Source organism: Cetorhinus maximus, chromosome 7, assembly GCF_964194155.1.
Source record: "Cetorhinus maximus chromosome 7, sCetMax3.hap1.1, whole genome shotgun sequence".
Taxonomy (NCBI): domain Eukaryota; kingdom Metazoa; phylum Chordata; class Chondrichthyes; order Lamniformes; family Cetorhinidae; genus Cetorhinus; species Cetorhinus maximus.
Window position 1 is genome coordinate 33,188,592 of NC_135885.1, and position 15,686 is coordinate 33,204,277.

Consider the following 15,686-nt stretch of genomic DNA (forward strand, 5'->3'; position numbering starts at 1 on the left):
TGGGCTGAATTTTCCCAGCCCCATGGTGGCAAACACTTGGAGGTGGGGGCAAGTGGGAAAATAGCAGGGAGCCGTGTTGGAGCAATGCTCCAACGCATTCCCGCCATTAGGAATCTTTCCCTGGGGTGGAGTGTAAAGGGAAGTTTGCATAGTTAGCACCCCAATTAGGGCCAGTTTTGTGCTCTTGCTATCATTTTGCTGGAAGCAGAGCAACTCCCCCACCCCACTGTATGCGGAGGCCAAAAGCCCAAAGGCAGAGGCCTCCCTGTGGCAACTTGCAGGGGGTGGGGGCATTGGAGCTGGAGATTCCATGAGGCGAAGAGGGGCCTTCGTTTATAAAAGGTTGCAGTTGTGGCTAAGACTAATCCAGTGGAGGGTTTTCCCCTCCTCCCAGCTTGACTTTCTGGTCTGAATCTTGTCTTTTTATTAAATGAAATCCAGGCCAATGAGAGAATCTCCAAGTTGAGGCACCCTCATGATCTTTAACCTGCCTCAGCAGTGCCCACCTCGAGATCCCACCCTCAGTTGCTCAGCGAGCTTAGAGGCGGCCAATTAGGAGTCCGTCTGCAGGGAGGTTGTTCCTTTGGTCTTTCTCCTGGCAAGTCCTGACATTGGGATATGAAGCCAAGGGGAAAATCCAAACTTTTAACTCTGTTTCTCTCTCTACGGATGTTGTCACATCTGCTGAGGTTTTGCTACATCGCTAAAAATCCTGGAACTCCCTTCCCAACAGCACTGTGGGTGTACCTACACCACATAGAATGCAGCGGCTCACCACCACCTTCTCAACGGCAGTTAGGGATGGGCAATAATGCCTAGTCAGCGACACCCACATCCCATGAATGAATAAAATATTTCCAATATTCTCTGTTTCTATCCATCAACAATAGCTCTTCTAGTATACTACTCAAGAAAAGTAGAACCTTTCAAAGTTAATATCTTACACAGGCTAAATTGCATTTGGGAAATGGTTGACAATATTTAAAAATCAGACCACATTCTTAAACTATTTTTCTAATTTCTACTGGCTGCTTAACTTATATCAATCTTGAATAATCAGGAAATCTGAACTTCCAGTCCCTCAAAAAGCATAGAAATCATGGCCACAGTTGCTGTAGTTGCCTTGTTTGGCTAAAGATGACCAAATATAGAAGCTTGAAGGTAACCAGTATATGTGTGAAAACATCCATCACAAAAGAACTAAGTTACAAAGTAAAACGGATAACACCATAATTTTATATTTTGAAGCTGAATGGATATTTACATTCATCACACTGTTAATGATCAGATTACTATTACGCTGGAATTCTTGGGTCTTCTGATTTCAATGCAGATGGAAGAATGTGTAGCACATAAATTTCACTGCATGGTTTAATTATCTGAATCTTCAGAATGTTATACACATTTGTCGTAGCTGGTCTCTTCCAAAATGCAAATTGTGGAGGAAATAGATCTGAACCTATTTTATTAGTTATTTCTCAAATATTCCTCATGGAAATTATCAGTAAAGTATTCCAGGAAATCAAGGTTAGTAGAGGTGCCATGCATTTTAAGAAAAAAATGAAAGTAAGCTATTAAATTGTCTCTTGATTCATGTTTATGGGTGAATTTTATATATGTTCTTGTTTCAGACTATGTTCAAACTATGTTTGATAATAGTGATCTGATTAGTTGAAGGGTGTATGTTTGAAATTGTTTGAACCATTTCTGTCCAATTAATATCCTCCTGAGGTACTCTAACCAATAACCTACTTTCTTTAGCATGTTGACAGCAATGGCAAGTTATCTCTGATAAGAAAGATAACATTGAATTACAAAATCCCACATTTTTTGTAAGTGAACATTTTTGCTAACAACCCAGTTAGAACATGTGGAAGCTGAGATTTTGTGGTGTACATACCTCAAAGGGACAGAGAGAACCAGTGCTGTTTTGATAAGCATATAGTAGTAGAATAAATAACATTTTTCATATCATTTTTATTGTGTTGAAGGTTGCAGAATAGATGGAACTCAATGATTTAATTTGCAAAGAATATATAATTTCTTGTAGTCAAGCAGGAAATATGGTAATATGCTGATATGTTGGTACGTTTGAAGTATTGGCTAATTGAGTCATAGAATCACAATCACAGAATCACACAGTGCAGAAGAGGCCCTTCAGCCCATCGAGTCTGCACCGAGAGAAACACCTGACCTACCTACCTAATCTCATTTACCAGCACTTGGCCCATAGCCTTGAATATTATGACGTGCCAAGTGCTCATCCAGGTACTTTTTAAAGGATGTGAGGCAACCCGCCTCCACCACCCTCCCAGGCAGTGCATTCCAGACCATCATCACCCTCTGGGTAAAAAAGTTTTTCCTCACATCCTCCCCTAAACCTCCTGCCCCTTACCTTGAACTTATGTTCCCTTGTGACTGACCCTTCAACTAAGGGGAATCATTTCTCTTTTGGTTTTGCCAATGCATAAGCATCTTATTTTAAATTAATTTCTTGAAAAAGCTTTATATTGTTTTGCATGTCTAATTTTGCATGTCTCACCCATGATAGTAGATAATATTAATCTTGTTACATTCTATATTCTGTACAATGCAGAATTACACTATTGTCCAAAGTTGGTGCAAAGGGTCGATCAAGGATAAAATATTATTAGAATCTCAATGTAGCTTTGGAAAGTCGAAATTATTTTTTTGAGAACACTCACAGCTAACTTTGGAAACTGGAGCAGGACAAATGTATTGGGCACAAAAGGAGCTATTTTGATTGGGCATGCTTGACCATATTTTGTACTAGAATCACTGGGCTCCAACAACATTTATTTTCAATTTGTATAAATTTATAATAAGGCTTTCAATGTATTTGTACCTTGAAAGATACTTGCTTTCTTTCCTAAAATATATATCAATTTTAATGAAGGGACATTAGTGACATGCATAGGAAGTTGGTTAAAGGGTCAGGAAACCCAGTAGTTCTAAATGGATATTTTTTACTTTGAAGTGATGTAGATAGTAGCATCCCCAGAGGTCAGTTTTGGAACCCTTGACGTTTTTAATTGATTTGGACTTCAGTATAGGTGCCACAATACTAATAACAAAAACTTAAGAGCATGGTTAGCTGTTAAGAGAACTGTATGCAACTTCAAGAGGACATAGGTAGGAATGTAGGAACTGGAGTAGATCTTTCAGCCTTTTGAGCCTATTCTGCTATTTGGTTAGATCATGGCTGATCTATATCTTAATTCCATCCACCTAACTTAGTTCCATAACCTTTGATACTCTTGTTTAACAAATCTGAATCTATTAATCTGAATTTTAAAAATTTCAATTGACTGAGCTTCAACAGCATTTTTGGGGAAAGAGTTCCATATTTCTAGATTAGCGGGTTGGGTAAACATATGTCAGATCAAACTTATTGCAGAGAAATATGAGCTTGTAGGTAATGGGGAGGAATAAGGAGGATATATACACTACCTGCTATACCTGATAAAACTTCAAAAGAAACCAAGACTTTGAGGTTCAAATACATGGGCATTGAGGAGAAATTTGACTCCTGTACAAAATGGGCATAACGTCAGGAGCAGGTGGCCTTGCTTGACTAAAGCTGGCATAGGGAGGAATAAGCCATTAGAATGCTGGAGGAGAGCTGTGGTACAAATGGGCAGAGCATGTACTGTGCAAGATTTGCCCATTTGTATCTGGAAAATTGCAAACAAGTTCCAACAGCAGGTGTCGATCCCAAATTTACCTATTCAAGCATTGTGCGTACCAAATAGGCTGGCATGCTGCTTATTTGTTAACAGGCCTCCCTGAAAATTGTTTCAGGCGGTACTCGGGTGTTTCATGAGGCAGCCAAGGGGTCCCCTCTTGCTTTTAACAGCCGGCATCCCATTTTTTTAGACAGGAGGAGAAATGGATGTTGGCATTTGAAAGTCACCCCTAGAAATCTTTAAAAAAGGTGGGCTGTCAATAAATGGATAATTGAATACAAAAGCAAAGAGTTAATATTGAACCCATACAAATGATTAATTATGCCAAAATTAAGATATGTCCAGTTTTGGGTGACGTACTTTAGGAAGGATGTTATAGCCATGGAGAACTTGCAGAAGAGGTTTAGAGATGGCACCAAAAAATAGGAGGCTTTGATTATGAGGAATGATTGGAGAATTGGAGCTCTTTTCATCAGAATAGTGTTGATGGCAAAATCTGATAGAGGTATTCAAAATTAAGGGATTTAACAGGGGGAAAAACATTCCACTGGTCTTTGGGTCAGTAAAGCTACCTTTTAAATTTAAAATCATTAATTAAGGGACAATGGTACAGGTTGGGAAATGTTTGCTACCAAGAACTGATGCAGCATTTGCCCTACCAGAAACAGCAACTGAAGCAGAATCCTAATAATCTTTAAAAGGAAAATGATTTAATATTTGGGAGAGAAACATTTTAAATGATGTGAGGAAAGGGCGGAAGCATGGAACTAAGAGGATAGCTCGTTCAGGGAGCTGTCAAAGGTGTGATGGGCCAAATGGCAGCCTTTTGTGCTTTAAAATTCTAATTGCAATCTCTGAATTTACAACAGATTCCATCATCAGACCAGCCTTTGACAGCTAATTTGATAACTCATTGCTAAAGGCAATGTCTGTTTACTAATTGGCACAAAAAATGGTGCAAAGGATTTTTCCAGCAGTGTTTGGATACTGCCATTGGGATGTATTTGCTGTATGCTGTGATATTTTTTTATTAATAAAAACTTACATTTATCTTTGCCCTTAACATAAAATACCAAGGTACTTCGCATACAAATAAGGAAAATGAATGCTGAACCAAGAAGGGTGATCAAAGCTTACAGTGGGATTTTTAGGGCATTAAAAGGAGGAAAGGGAAGTGGAGAAGCAGAAAGGTTTAAAGGGGGCATCCCAATGAGTGGGACAGAAACAGCTGAAGTAATCGTTACCAATACTGGGGTGAAAGGAGGGGGTGAGGCACAAAAGGCTAGAGTCAGAGGAACAGATTTTCAGGGATGGAGTTTATAAGTCAGGGGAGGTTAAAGTGATAGGGAAGGGTGAGGTTATGAGGGAATTTATACCTGAGTGAAAATTTTGAATGAAGCCACTCTTTTAGAACTTTTCAACTAGAAAACATCTTGCATTGAAAGATTATATTTATGGTTATTAATAAAGTGAATGTAACTTTTTGAAAACATAAAAATGGCTTAATTAAATATCTTTAGATTCTAGCACAGGATAACAATTCACTAAAGTAAAGGTTGAAATTGATGTAAAATAATGAGGAGTCATCTATAGTATTGTGTATATACACACAAAAGGTGTGTGTGTATATGTGGATATGTATATGTGTACATATGTTAAATTAAAAATCTTCCTGTCTATATTACTTTTATTACATGTGTCATGATATTTGAGCATTAGGAATTTCCAATATAAAATTATTGAATGTATATCAACACTTCAATATAATATGAAAATCCTCCTATCAATCGATGATACTGTGCCCAAGTTGCCTAGGGCTACCTGTCATTTTACAATTAATTTAATGGATATTTTAAGTTGATGTATGTTTCCTTGGCTGTCTGCTTTTTATTTAAAATTTACTTCCTTGGATTTCTTTCCTCAAAGTCTCCTCCTGAGGCCAACTGTTGTTTTCCATTCAATTCCTTCTGCCAGAAGTCATTTTGCCTCACTGGTGACTCAGGCCCATTTTTGTCATGGGTCTGTTTCTCAAACTAATCACACTAGTACCCAGCTGAGGTACCATTTAATTGGTTTTGAAAGTGCAGTTAGAATGTTCCATTCACCACAGTTACAAGTGTCTTTTTCTTTGGTAAACCTACTTATCTTTAATTTATAAGCCCATTGCAAGCATTCATCCGTTATTGCTTAATTAAATCTAATTGGACATTTTAGACATGCAAGCACAAATCCAGAAAAATAATCAGTGTTGTAATTTCAAATGTGATCATTAATTAGATTATTAATGCAAAGTAACCCTCGTAACTCTTTGTCCCCTTATTCTCCACCCACAAATTAATCCTCCGATATTAAATATTGAATTCACTTCATGTGATCTTTTCTGGGTGACTGATAAGTCTTATATACATTTAAAAAGATAGTACAGAAAACACAAGTTAATTCACAGTCATCAGTTTATTAAAGAAGTAGGAAGCTAAATGTGATAGGCTGTGGGGATTGTAATGCATGATTAACCTGTGCCCATTCAGTGTTAGACAGGCAGCATGCCAACTTTGTGCTGCCTCATCCTTTGAATGTTGCTTGCAGCCTGCACTAAATGCAAAATATTGGTCCCTTGATGTGTTTAGTCAATGTCACGAATACCTAGCACCAATTAAAGCCAGCCTACACCTCTTAAAGGGGAGGTGCATTCTGGCTGGAACAGAGGCTGGCAGTCATGTGGGAAGTGAATCTGATCTGGGAAAGACTGAAGAACTGCCCATCATGGGAGGGTGTGCACTCCAACATTTTCAGAAGCTGCACTGGAAGGCCTTTGTGGAGAAGGTAGAAAGTAGAATCGATGTCCTGTATCCAGATGGGACCAGGAAAAGTCTTGCATCTACATGCTCAAAAGACAGTGGAATCAGATAGCCATGGAAGTCAATGCCAACAGTCAAGCCCTGAGGACCTGGAATGCAGTGCCACAAGAAGTTCAATCAGCTCTCAGTGGCCGAGGTCTGTGAATGCATTTTCAATTGCCATACTCTACAAAATGCATCATTGGCTTTGGACATACCATATCCCCATCCTCACTCACCTACCAACAATTCCATCTGCAGTCTTACCCATCATGAACTTAGCACTACTGCAAGCCTCAAGCCTGTATATTGCAGCTTGCACACATTAGCAGCAATTCAGCATGATAGCTACATGAGCCAAAGAGATTCCATGAAACTCACCTATACACTTCCCTCTCTTTTGCAGGACAAGGTGGTGCATAACCAAAGATAGCAGGAGCTAACTGGAGGGTGATACATGTGCCTGCATGTACTGACCCCCCATGAAGGAGACAGTCCTGGCCATTATTGGCACACCCATTGCTGAGGCCAGCTGCAGGTCTGAAACCATCAAATTTGACGATATCCTCATAATGAATCCTACTCTTTGCATCTCGTTTCCCCCTCATCCCACATTCTTATCCAATTTATGAGCTTCAGATCTTTGTAAGCTCCTACTTTCCCCCACTGTCCACACAATAACCTTAACCTTGCGCCTTTTTCTTTTCAGCTACCCAAGAGGACCAACCTGACCAGGCAGTGGGAAACACCAAGAAGTGATGAAGACAAGGCACTGTCAATTGACTTCACACTCACTGCCACTAGCTCAGATGCTGACACCATGCTTATCCTAGAGGATAGATTAGAGGCAGGATTTGCACATAAGACATTGGGCACAAATAGGCTGCAGCCAGGGCAGGGGGAAAGAATAGAACAGGTGCCAGTTTGATGGAGGACAAAGTCACCCATGGCATCTGTTGTAGAAGACTCTGCTTCAGAGTGAAAAACTCCAGTAGTACCCTGATGAAATGCTTGCTGCTTTGGGAAACCCACCGGAAAGCCTGTGGTCAATGCCGAGGAGTCTAGCACCAACTTGGCACAGAGACTTGGAGCCCATCTTTTCTTGCATGGAAGTGATGGCCAACTCCATTAGCACAATGCTGGACCCAACCACAAAGCAGCATCTGATGGTCACTTTTATAGCTTCTATTGCAGCACAAGCAGAAGGCACCGAGTGCTGCAGTGGAAACTCAGACAGAAGTCATGCAAGGTTATCATACTGCAACCACGTCTGTGAATTAGTGTTTAAAGGGCAGGATATCACAGCATTCCAGTAATCGGTCCTCCCAATAGATTACTAGAATTACTGAGTAACTCTCCCCACCACCTCCCCCACACTTTGAGAGTGGCAGTCAGTCCGTGGAACAAAAACCTGCAGTTTTCTCTCAGGGTGATGGCAATCATCCTTCCAACACCTGTCACTCTACAGGTGCCCTTGCAGTTACCTATCAGCTAGCTAACCCACACTGCTGCCACCCATGTCAAAATGTCGTTGTCCGCAGCCAGCCTTCTAGACCCAAAGCTGCTTGAGGTCCTCCTGCAAGGCCATTGGTGATCACCCCCGCAACCCCCATCCCGAGACCCATTCATCCACTGAAAGCCAGCAGCGTTCCACCAGCCATGCTGGCACCATTGGAGTAGGGCTGTATGGGAGCACTATAATAGGCAAAGGCACATGGAAGATGGGAATTAAAGGAATGCACAAATGATTGTGCATTTTTGATTTCAATTATAAATTTGGATTGGACTGTTTATTTTGTTAGCTTTTATTTTCACATCTGCCCAAGTAGATGCCAGGAGGGTCAGTGATAGATCAAGGTAAGGTGTGGTACTGTTTATGAATGGGGAATTGGGGTGCAGTTACTGGTATTATTCTCTAAGCTCTTCACTGAGTGCAGGCATCAAGGGGCTGCTGAGGTTGCCTCCTCCTTTTCCCTTCCCCTTTTTCCTGTTCCTCTTTCTGCTGATGCTCCTACTCAGCAGCTTGCAATATAGCTGAAGGCAAGTGCCGTCCCCTCATAATGGTACGGTTGCACAGCATGTTCCAACAGTTTGTCCTGCTGTGTGTGTGACCTCTGTTTATTTTCAAAGTCATGCTGTATTTCAAATGCGCTGACTACAAGTGCAGCCGTGTCTGGGCATAACTGATTTGTACAGAAGCCTTGAAGTCAACAAAACGTCCTTCTACATCTGCCACACCGTTCTCAAAGGTTTATAACCTGAAACAACTATGGAAAGCACCAAACAGTTGTTGAATTGAAGCAACAGCCAGGAGAAATTGACCAGCAACTAACCTGCAAGCAGTTGATGATCCCTTCGAGTAGTGGGAACACTTCCTGCTGCTCCAGGGGTGTTTAGCTGTGCAAGATTCTTAGATGGTGTTAGCTCCAAAGTGGTACTACTAGCATCAAATAAGACCATAAGACGTAGGAGCAGAAGTAGGCCATTCGGCCCATTGAATCTGCTCTGCCATTCAATGAGATCATGGCTGATCTGATAATCCTCAACTCCACTTTCCTGCCTTTTCCCCAAAACCTTTGATTCCCTTACTGATTAAAAATCTGCCTGTCTCAGCCTTGAATATACTTAACTACCCAACCTCTAAAGCCCTCTGTGGTAAAGAATTTCTCAGATTCACTACCCACTGAGAGAAGAAATTCCTCCTCATCTCTGTCTTAAATGGGTGTCCCCTTACTCTGAAATTATGCCCTCTAGTCCTAGTCTCTCCCACAAGGGGAAACAATCTCTCAGCATTTACCCTGTCAAGCCCCGTAAAAATCTTTTATGTTTCAATTAGGTCATGCCTCATTCTTCTAAATTCCAATGAGTACAGGCCCAACTTACTCAACCTCTTCTCATAAGAAAATCCCTCCATACCCCTGGATCAACCTAGTGAAACTTCTCTGGATGCCTCCAATGCCATTATATCTTTTCCTTAGATAAGGGGACCAAAACTGTTCACAGTATTCTAGGTGTTGTCTAACTAGAGCCTCGTGTATTTTCAGCAAGACTTCCCTATTTTTATACTCCATTCTCTTTGAACTAAAGGCCAACATTCCATTTGCCTTCCCTATTACTTGCTGAACTTGTATGCTAGCTTTTTATAATTCATGCACGAGGACCCCCAAATACCTCTGTGCTGCAGATTTCTGCAGTCTTTCACCATTTAAATAATATTCAGCTTCTCTATTATTTCTGCCAAACTGCATAATCTCACATTTTCCCATATTATATTCCATCCGCCAAGTTTTTGCCCACTCACTTAACCTGCCTATATCTCCCTGTAGACTGTGTCATCCTGACCACTTGCCGTCCACCTATTTTGGTGTCATCTGCAAACTTGACGATAGTACATTCACTTCCCTCATGCAAATCATTAATATATATTGTAAATAATTGTGGCCCCAACACTGATCCCTGTGACACTCCATTAGTTACAGGTTGCCATCCAGAAAATTCCCCCGCCCCCCCCACCTTATCCCAACTCTCCGTCTTCTATTGGTTAGCCAATCCTCTATCCATGCTAATATACTACCCCCAAAACCATGGGCTCTTATCTTATTAAGTAGCCTTATGTGTGGTAACTTATCGAATGCCTTTTGGAGATCCAAATATATTACATCTACTGGTCCCCCTTTATCTATCCTGCTTGTTACCTCCTCAAAGGATTCTAATAAATTTGTCAGGCATGATTCCCCCTTCATGAAGCCATGCTGACTCTCCTTGGTTATATTATGTATTTCAAAATGCTCTACTATTACATCCTTTATAATAGACTCTAACATTGTCCCCAATGACATGTTAAGCTAACTGGCCTATAGTTACCTGTTATTTGTCTCCCTCCCCTTTTGAATAAGGGTGTTCCATTGGCAGTTTTCCAATCCTCTGGGACTTTTCCAGAGTCTTAAGGATTCTTGGAATATTACTGCCAGTGTATCCACTATCCCTGTAGCTACTTCATTTAACATCCTAGGATGGAACTTATTGGCCTTTAGCCCCATTAGTTTCCCTAGTACTGTTCCTCCTTTGCTCCTTGATTATTTAGTATTTTTGGAATGCTATTGGTATCTTCTACCGTGAAGACTGATGCAAAGTATTTATTCAGCTCCTTTGCCATTTCCTGGTTCCCCATTATTATTTCCCCAGCCTCATTCTCTATGTTCACTTTGGCCTTTCTCTTCCTTTTTATATATTTAATGAAGCTTTCACTGCCCATTTTTATATTACTTGCTAGTTTTCCCTCAAAAGTTTATTTGCTCCCTCTTTATTATTTTTTTGGTCATCTTTTGTTGGTTTTTAAAACTTTCCCGATCCCAATGGCTTACCACTAATCTTTGCCACATTGTGTGTTTTTTTCTTTCAATTTGATACTATCCTTAACTTCCTTGGTTAACCATGTTTTTTTAATCCCCTTCCTAGAATCCTTCTTCCTCATTGGGATATATCTTTGTTGTGAGTCATGAACTATGTTCTTAAACGTCTGCCATTTACACATATACGTTTCAATCATGCTTTAGTCTCCCGTGTGTTTCTCTCCTGACTGCTTCCTCCTCTTTTTGGAATACTCTTCATTCTAATATTGCTTCTCTCTCCCAGACCTCTCTGCCTCTTGTTCCTCCTCTGTGATGCTTTATCCTGGTTCTCCATACCCCTAAAATGATAAACTTGACCACGCCTTTCAATAATTACTGTATACAAGTACATATATATGTACTTGTATGTAATAACTACCATGAAGGCTGCCAAATGAAGACAGAAATGATATTAAAGCAGTCTGCCAGCTGAGATACTCGATCTTTTGACACAGGCGTATCCAGGTCAGCTAAGTCCCACGCATTTCAGCAAGCAATATTTGACCGCCACTATCTTCTGCAGAACTGATTTAGATGTTAAAATGACTGTTGTTATGACACTTATTTATAATACAAGCTCTTCCTGTAACAACATGAAATAACATATTGGAAAGTAAATGCAATTCCTTTCCTCTATCCATAAAATCATTAGCATTATTTCTTCCTGTTATCTGAACTGAAGACATTTTATTTAAAATATAGGTCATGCGCCATTTATATAACTACTTCTTTCCTTCATCATTGTCTTTACAGTTGCAGCATTTTCACAGATTACAAATTAGTCTGATTTGTGTCTCCATGGTAAAATAATTGGCAAAGCTTGTTGCTAAGCAACAGCATCTGCAGCATAAAGCTGCAGGGCTGTGTAACTCAGTGATGTCATTTCTGGGCAGTGATGGGCAGCCGAAGAATCTGTGATCCATAAATCAAAGGATAAAAAATGCTACTGGATTAACAAATCCTCTGAACTTGGCAATTATCTGGTTAGCAGCTACTTAGCAGAGGAAATAATAGACGCGCTATGTCCTGTACTTTGAGGGATTGTCAATTATTTTCATTGTTCGTGCGTCCCTTAAGAGATGCTTTTTGCCCTTGTTTTTTAGGACAGCCTCTGGGAGCTTGAGCCTGGGAGTCTCCTCTTGCCTTTGTCTCTGCTTTTTGTGAGCATACAACCCCTCCTCGCTCTTTTGATCACTTGCACCAAGCAGACCCCCACCCCAGTCAAAATGTCCCTTATTTTATTTCACAAGAGTTGGTCACCCTGAATAGATGGTCACTTGATAGAAAATAGTGGGCAGGAATATGCAGTTTGAGCCAGTACGTTCTTGGGAGTAAAATGGCCAGAACCATGCCACATTTAACAGTGGGATGGCCAGCTGCTGACCCACGTGTGCATTTATTAGGCAGGACAGGTAGTCCCTTAAAATAGGCATTAGATTCCTAATATATGTAAATGGACACTTAGCATCTGCTTTACTTAATTTGCAAAAAATTAGCTTCCGATGAGTGGAGCAGAAGCTGGCCTACTCTGCTTGTCCTCAGCGGTCTTTGCAGCCACTAACAAAAGGCAAATTTATTTTCTTTTAATTTGGAAATGCTTGCTGTGGAGCAAGGCGGAGCTGGAGTGCTTACCTGACTCTATAACACTGGCAACTAACTACTCCTGGGACTTATATTTGGCAAGGCAAGTGGCCCTTCATTCATCTTTATAAAAAGGTGATGAGCTGCTTGTGGAGGCACAAGTGATGCAGGAAGCTTGCCCAAACAATGATGATGCTAGAGCACTAACTTCAGGTTGGACTTAGGCCTCCTGGTTGTGACATGTGCTGTTGGCACACGGCTGGCTTTGAACCCAAAAATGAGCCATAAAGAATGTCTACCCCCTTTATATTCTGAGATAAAGATATTTTATTTGAGGATTTGTTTTATCAATTCACTCTGTTTTAATTATATCTTGCAAAGTATATATTGTTTGTATTGAACAAAAATACTGTAGCAGCAAAAGTTACATTTCCATGCTGTACTTGTAATGTCCTATTTATATGGCATACATGGCAAATAGTTAAATAAAACAATATCTTCGATTAAGAGGTATATCATAATGTTTGAGATCAGAATGATGGTGAAAATGCCTAATTATGATCATCTTAATTGGCTAATTGTTAAGACCCTTCAGGAATTCGAGGATTAACTCTCTTAAGCATTCCTGGGCTACTTTAGGACTGGGAGGAAGCATTGTGTCACGGTTGTTAAATTAGACATTAGTCACCTTATTGTTTAAACTATTTAGCAGTTGCAAAATTAAATTACAATTGCATTTAATGTCACTGAATTTTTTCATCAAATGAACAAGATATCTAATAAAAATAAAGGCAAAATATTGCAGATGCTGGAAATCTGAAACAAAAACAAAAATGCTGGAGAAACTCCGCAGGTCTGACAGCATCTGTGGAGAGAAAGACAGAGTTAACATTTTGAGTCCGTATGGCTCTTCTTCAGAGCTAAAGGGAGGTAGAAATGTGATGAAATATGTACTGTTTAAGTGTGGTGGAACAGGTGAAGCTGGATAGAAGGCCAGCGATAGGTGGAGGCAAAGGAGAGATTGCAAAAGATGTCATAAACAAAGGTCAAAGAGTTGTTAATAGTGATGGTACTGGTTAAAGGAGGTGCTAATGGTGACGTTGAGTGGAAAGCAGAATGTGATAACGGCCGGACCAGGGTAAGCACTCTGGAAAGTGACAGATGGCTCTATTGGGTGGGGTGGGGGGGCGAGGGGGGCAGTGGTGGGAAAAAAGATCGATAAGGCTAAAAACTGGGGATAAAACAATGAATAAAAATGGAAAAAATATTTAAAAAATAACAATGTGAGTAAGTGGGGAAAAATAAATAAGCAAAAATGAATATAGAAAAAGGGGGGTGATCGAAAAGGGGTGATGATGGAGGGGGTACCTTCATGGTCTGAAGTTGTTGAACTCAATGTTAAGTCCAGAAGGCTGTAAAGTGCCTAATCGGAAGATGAGATGCTGTTCCTCCAGTTTGCGTTGAGCTTCACTGGAACATTGTAGCAGGCCAAGGACGGACATGTGGGCATGAGAGCAGGATGGGGTGTTGAAATGGCAAGCGACAGAAAGGTCTGGGTCATTTGCGGACAGGCCAAAGGTGTTCTGCAAAGCGGTCACCCAGTCTGCGTTTGGTGTCTCCAATGTAGAGGAGACATCTAATAATTCATCATGGGAATAGTATACTTCACATGATTTTAAAAGGATATAAAAGAGCTCATGTGTTTCTTTTCTCATTTTGACAATCTTTCCACCAGTTTTTTTTTCCTAATTTCTCCTCTCCTGAAAGCTTCAGCTGCTGGCAGGGTCTTGCTCCCACATCCAGTGATCCCTCAGGAACGTTGTCAGAGTGGTCAGTCTCCATGTGTGAGCCTAGACAGTGAGAGTACATGTTGTTTGTTGGAAGTATTACCTCATTCTCCATCCTGTCATCTTAAAGTTAATGGAAGGAAAGTTGAAGGGACTGTGTCTGCAATTTTCTGATATGTGCTCCCAAGATAAAAGCATACGCTTTGAATAATCTCTTCTGCTTCTAATGACTTGAGCTTACCTGGTGAGAAGCTACAGCACTTTCCCGCTTTAGTCACGGTTTAATTAATAGTAGGGATGCAAACTGCATAGTTAAAGATTGACCCTACTGTCTTTAGTGAGTGCCTTTATCTGTTTAGAGGGCAGGTTAAAATGGAAGGTGGTAGGACAGAGCCGGGACAATGATGGTTAAGTTCCTCTCTTTTATTTTAACTATCTACTTAGCCCTTAATACTGCCAGCCAGAACACCTGAAGGAAGTTGGAGAGGAAATGAAGAAAGCACTAACAATAATTTTCCAAAAATCTTCAGAAAGCGAAATTGTGCTGAGGAAGTGAAGGACAGCAAATATTACAGCCCTGCACAAAGAAGGTGTTTGGGATAAGTCAGGATATCGCAGGCTAATTCATGTTACCACTGTTGTGAATATGTAATGAGGTTAAATTAGCGAATATAGGCATAGATTAATCAGGGACAATCATCATCAGTTTATAATAGTGGCAGGTCCTGCTTGACTAAGTTAATTGAATTCTTGACATTTTATACAGTGTAGACAAAAGGAAAGAGTTTTCATTTGGTGAGGTGCCATATAATAGACTTGTTATGAAAATTAAGGCAGTAGGTATTAAAAATAATACAACTGCACAAATAGAAAGTTGTCTAGAAGACCTAAAAAAAAAATGCATATGGATATTTTTCAGAGTGAGGGAACAAGAAGTGATATGAGTTAGCTGCGGATACCAAAGTCGGAGTGTGGTGAGCTGCAAGGAAGTAGATTCTAAATTTCAAGATGCTTAACAGAATGAAAGATGGAGAGATCCAAGTAGTGCAATACAGGTGGTATTGTTACTGGGCTAGTAATCCAAGGATTACTAATCCTCTGGAGACGCGAGTTCCAAAAAGTTGGGGTAATTTAAATTTTATTATTTAATAAATCTGGAATAAAAAGCTAGCCTTCGTAATGATGATTATGAAACTACTGGATTGTAGGAAAACCCTATTGGGTTCACTAATGTCCTTCAGGGAAGGAAATCTGCAGTCTTGATCCAGTCTGGCCTATATATGACTGCAGCAATGTGGTTGATTCTTAACTGCCATCTGAAATGCCCTAGCAAGCCATGTATCAAAAAACCACTACAGGAAAGTTAAATAAGAATAAAACCAA

General features: G+C 40.3%; 1 protein-coding gene across 1 annotated transcript in view; it reads left to right on the plus strand.

The window, feature by feature from the left end:
- The window catches only part of dclk1a (doublecortin-like kinase 1a), a 317,723-nt gene that overhangs the window by 12,734 nt on the left and 289,303 nt on the right, over positions 1-15,686 (plus strand). The gene's annotated exons all lie outside the window — the stretch shown is intronic.